Raw genomic sequence first — 6,010 nt, forward strand, 5'->3', positions numbered from 1 at the left:
CCTAAGGTGGTGGATGATATGCTAATAAGCCAAACCTAAGGTGGTGGATGATATGCTAATAAACCAAACCTAAGGTGGTGGCTGATATGCAAACAAGCTAACCCTAAAGTGACAGTGCAGATAACAGGGGTGGTGAGGTCACCACTAGGTATATAAACTCAGGCCAGAACCCAAAACCTCTCTTGCCTCCTCACCCATCAGAGACCATGCTGTCAGAGTCCATCCCAAGACCCTGATGTGGGGATAGCAACCACTTGTGAGCCTGCCCCCTTCTCCCAACGACCACTGGGTGTCGCCGGTGAACCTTGAACTGGACCTGCACTGAAGGCAGCTGTGAGGATCGCCTGGGGCGCAGCTATGTTCCCCCCATTGACTGAGAAGATGTCGCTTGGTGAGTGAGACTTGAGGGAAGGTCTGAGTAATTCCTCGCTGGCTAGGGTACAGAGACAGGCATTAGGATCCATAGGAAAGTGCAGTGTGAATTTGTTTGAATAAAAACCCTGTTCTCTGAAATAAGAGTCTCCTGAGTACTGTCTCTCTGTACTCAATTGAACCAATAAGTGTTTGCGACAATTAAGCACTGTAAGAATTATGACAATAACAAACTAAAGCAATTATAACAGTACACTGTAATAAAAATTGTGCGATGATTGTGATCTCTCTCCCAAAAGATCGTGCTTCTTTTTGTGATGGTGGGAGTTGGTACAATGCCCATGTGATGATAAGAAGTGAGGGGAATAGTGCAAGCATTGTGACTACTGTTAGGCTACTGCATGAAGGTTACCCACACACAAACACTATGTGAAAGCCAGAGTCCATCTGATAACAGAGATGGCTACTAGACGAGTAATGGGCTGTTTAGTGTGCATTGCCTGGGCACGCTAGATAAAGGAACAATTCATGTCCTAGATTCATGTCCTGGGCAGAACAGGGCAGTATAGTACTGGATTTCATCATGCTACTTGATGTGGTGTGGAATTTAAAACTCAGGAATTGTTTATTTCTCAAGTTTAAGGTTTTTTGGGCAATTGTCAGCTGTGGCTAACTTAAACCTCAAAAAACAAAATCTTGGATAGGAGGAGGGAATGATGTACCCAGGATTTTGATCTCTAAATCAAATGCTTGCTTCAGTCTTTTCTGCCAACAATTGTCTTTGGTTTTTGTACACAATGGGGTATAAATTAGGGCAAAGGTGATCTTGAAACATAGCCGTTGGATAAGTTCAATTCTCTTTTTCCTTTCCAATATGTGAATTTGCCTTCAGTGGATGGGAATGCTAATGAATGTTAGTACAAACATTTTAAAGGAAATAGTTTAACAAGTCTTATAAATTCAGTTGGGAATATAATATTCTCAAGGTAACAATTATCTGTAGAAGAGAGGAGGAAGTGAGAAAGGAAGGGTGAGTGAACAAGGGAACAGGATAGTAGGCGACCAAATATTGGGTTGTAAAAGGAGAAGGAGACAAGCAGGATGGTGGAGGGAAGAAAAGAGAGAAGAGGAACCTGTGATCTGGGGTGATAAAGTGCTGGTGACAGCTGCTTCAGGGGCTTTTCAGCAGCTCCTGGGCTCCCTTGTGTCCCCCAGAATCCATCTTTGCTGGTTTTCAAGGCAGGAGCCTGACATTTAGGAATGAGGGATGGAACCTAATCTGTTGCAACCCATGCCCTGACTGTATGAAAAACTGGCGACTGGCAGTGTTGAACGTGGAACCAGACAAGATATTAGAAGGGTGAGGAGAGAGGAAAAACTTGAACATGTGGGAGCTCTAGCAGGCGAGTCACTGAAGTGTGTGACATGTAGGTCTTGTGCCTGCCAAGTGGTTCATTAAATGGCAAGTCTACTACTTTCAGTTCACAGCAGAAGGATGCAATGACAGCTCGGTTGTCACCACTAGAAAGGACAGCCTTTCTCAACACATTCCTCCAATTAAAACCAGTATCAAATCCAACAGGAATAAATGTAAAATGTAATTGAATTATTTGATGGGAAAACTTTCTACATGAAAATATCAGAAGTACAAAAGTTGTATCTAGAATTTGTATACAAAAATAAGGAAATGAACTTGCTGGAAATATTTCTCATAAATTATGATAGATTTTTAAATACTACATTGTAGGTGATGTGTATTTCTAATAAGTAGGAAAGATAAATATGCATGGAAAAATTGCTAATTGGATTAAGTTTATAAACTACTCATCTTTCTGTATGGAAGATTTTTCTGATAATCCTTGCTTTTTATTTATCTATCTATAAATATATACTTATAAACTAAATATATACTTATTTACTAAATTCACATGTTGAGTACCAATTGTGCATCCATGAAGGTTGGTGAAATTCTACTTCTTAGTGACTTCAACCAGCCCTGCAAAGTAAATTGACAAGGTGATTAACAGGAGAAAAGTGCCCAGACTCTCAAATGCACACAGGACCTCCCATAGATAAGTGAAGACCCTAAGATTGGTAAATCCTAAATGCTTTCACAGATGCTCCTTGACTTACAATGGGGTTACTTCCTGATAAACCCATCATAAATTGAAATGATAGTAAGTTGAAAGTGAATTCAACATACCCTAGCCACATCATAACTTAGCAATTCAGTTCACTGTAAAGTGTCAGTTGTTGACCTTGACCTTGTGGTCAAATGACTGACTGGGAGCTGTGGCTCACTAGAGCTGTCTACATTTCGAAAGAATATTGTACTGCATATCACTCAGAGAGAGATCAAAATTCGCAATTTGAAGTATGATTTCTTCTGAGTATGTATCAGGCACTAGAATTCGAAATCAAGGCTTTGCACTTGTAAGGCAGGCGCTTGTGCCATACCTCTAGCCCCTTTTCACTCTGGTTATTTTGGAGATGGGATTTTGCTTTTTCCCCAGGCAGGCCTGAACTGCAATCCTCTTGTTAACCCTTCCAGCTGTAGCTAGGATGACAGGTGCACACCACCATGCTCAGCTCTTTTTCTTGAGAACTTTTTGCCTAGGCTGACCTGGAGCTGCAATCTTCCTGATTTCAGTCTCCAATATATCTTGGAATGGCAGGTGTGAACCTCCAGCACCTGGCTTGTGTGTCACTTTTGTACCATGATAAGGTAGAAATAGCTTTTGTTGAATCATTGTCCCATCTGTGCAGTAGGTTCAACGAGCATCACTATTGTGAATAAGAACTAAAATGTCTACGGATGCTAACACAAGATAAGAGTTGTCTAACAAGGTCTGTTTGCACGTATTTTTCTTGGTTTTGACTCACCATCTTTGGTACTAAGTATATTTCTTCTCTCCTGGTACAAGTTGGGCATCTTTCACATGGAAGTTTTCTCCTACTTTTGGTGATAAGAGTGTTTCTTCTTCCTTGGTATAGGGAGGGCATAACGTCCCTTTTATGCTCTTTTCAAGTACCTTTAGCTCAAAATAATCCTTATGTCAAAGTGGCATATTTTGGGGTGACATATTCTGCCACCCTTCATGAAGCATTGTTCTGGATGGTTGGGACATGTAAGTAAATCAAAGACACAAAATTACCTGCTCTTATGGCTTATGTCCTCAGAATCTTCCCCTCTTAGGATACGCAGAATAGGTATAGTAAATAATGTAACTATATCATTAACTATGTAATTTTATAAAAAGTGGTAAGTGTTACAAAAATCAAAGAGAATGAGACAGGAAGTATGTGTACGTGGGGAATGTAAGGCCATAGAGCAGGACTTTGCAGTAGGGAAGTTCTCATGAGAAAAGAATATTTGAGCAGACCTTAGAGAGAAGACTATTCCCAGCCAATGTCATGGAGGCCATCATGACGGGAACTGATGAGCAAGATGAAGGGAAGAAGATGACATCAGCAAGGCCACAGAGGTCAGAGGACAGAGTCCACAGGCTGCTGTAAGGCGTTGCCATAAGAGTGTTTTGAGAGGAAGGGAGACAGGACCTGACTTTATTCTGAAAGGATCACTATGCTTAGAATAGGCTGAAGAATAATAATAAAATCAAATTAAAAGCTTGTAAAATATATATATATATTCTCTTCACAATTATTTTTAATTCGTGAATATTAATAATGTTCAAATGTTTATATTTGCTAAAATCTAGAAATATTTTTAGGTAAAAGTGGAAGTCTAATTTTTAAAAATAATGTAAACAAATAGGCAAAGTAAGATATAACAAAGAGACTAATATATTTGATTAGCGCTTTGGAACTCTCCAAATGTTTTCACCTATGATTCTAAGAGCATTTTATTTAGGATACATGGATATCAACATTTGTATATTATCAATATTGACTGTGAACAAAATAATAATTTTATTTGTTAAAATCAGTTACAGTGTATAGGGTGCAAATGGGTTAAACCACAAGCCACTATGGGAATAAAGAATATTAGAACCTGTGTTAAAATTTATACCATTTTTCTAAAAAAAGAATGGCAAGTGTTGAAAGCTGCAGGCTGGTGAGGATGCAACTGCAATGACCCGAGTAAGAGAGGGAGGTTGCAGTCAGGGGCTGAACAGACCAAAATCGGGATGTATTTTGCAGTAACCCTCTCTTACCCATGCTTTCACTTTCTGTAGATTCAGCTACCTGAGTTTAACCATAGTTAACAAATATTAAGTGGAACATTCCAGAAAGAAGCTATTCACAAATTTCAAATAGTAGCTATCATAGCATACTATAATTGTCGTATTTTATTATTAAGTATTGCTAGTCTCTTACTCACTTAATTATAATTATTGCTTGTAATCTATCATGTCTAATTTATGAATTAAACTTTACCATAGGAGCTACAGGACATATAAAGTAGTGCATTTGAGTGCATATGTAGTGCACATGAGGTTCCAGGCATCCGTTGAGGGTCTTGGAAAGTATCCCCCACAGGGAAGAGGGGTGTCATATAGGCAAGACAGCAAGTTTTTTGGATCAAATGTATAGAAAAGCTGTGGTGTGAAAGAGAAAGACAGAAGTCAAGGGTGACTGACATTTTGACAAGGATGGAGTTGGTGTTAACTAAGGTGGGAGTTCTACAGGTTTGGACTAAAAGACTAAGAGTTTAGTTTTGTACATGTTATTTCAAATGCCTATTAGACAAATAGAAATGCTTTGTAGGAAGTTAGATAAGGAAACTGGAATTCAGAAGAGAGGTCTGGGTTGGAGATATAAAAGTTGTTCTATGGCCCAAAGCCCTGTGATTAAAAAATGAGTGTGTAAAAGAGGGGTCAGAGGTCAAAAGTGTCATGGTTGTTAATGGCTTTTGGAAATGGTGGGTCGGTGACATCAGAAAGACCCACTGTGGAATGGTGTGGGCACAAGGCTTACTGATTTAAACTTTCTTCTCAGCTTCATTGTGGTATAGTTGACAAACAAAAATTGTACATACTTAGGTTGTGCAATGTGATGAATTGCTATATGTGTATATTATGAAATGATTACCATAATCAAGTTAGTCAACACTTCAGTCACCTGACATAATTAATTTTTTTGTGTGTCTGGACAAGAATCCTTAAGATACACTCTTAGCAAATTTCAAGTCAACAATACAGTGTTATTAACTTTAGTGTTACATAAATACAGTTATTTATAAAATTAGATACCCAGAGTTTATTGATCTTGTAACCTAAAGTTTGTACCTCTTGACTAAACCTGTCCATTTCCCTTACCTTTCAGATCCTGGCAACCACCCTCTGTTTGTTTGAGCTTGACTTTTTAGATGCAGCATATAAGTGAGGTCATACCAAGTTTGTCTTTCTGTGTCTGACTTACTTCAATTAGCATGATATTCTATATGCTCACCCATGTTGCTGTGCAGGTCAGGATTTTCTCATTTTTATGGCTGAATAATATTGCTTTATAGAAATCTACCATATTATCTTTATCCTTTTATCTGTTGACTGACTCTTAGGTTGTTTCCCTAAATTTGCTTTTGTGATTGAAGTAGCAATGAACATGAGGGTGAAGATATCTCTTTGAGATACTTATTTCATTTACCTTGGATATATACCCAGAAACGAGATTGCTG

Source organism: Castor canadensis, chromosome 6, assembly GCF_047511655.1.
Source record: "Castor canadensis chromosome 6, mCasCan1.hap1v2, whole genome shotgun sequence".
Classification (NCBI taxonomy): Eukaryota; Metazoa; Chordata; class Mammalia; order Rodentia; family Castoridae; genus Castor; species Castor canadensis.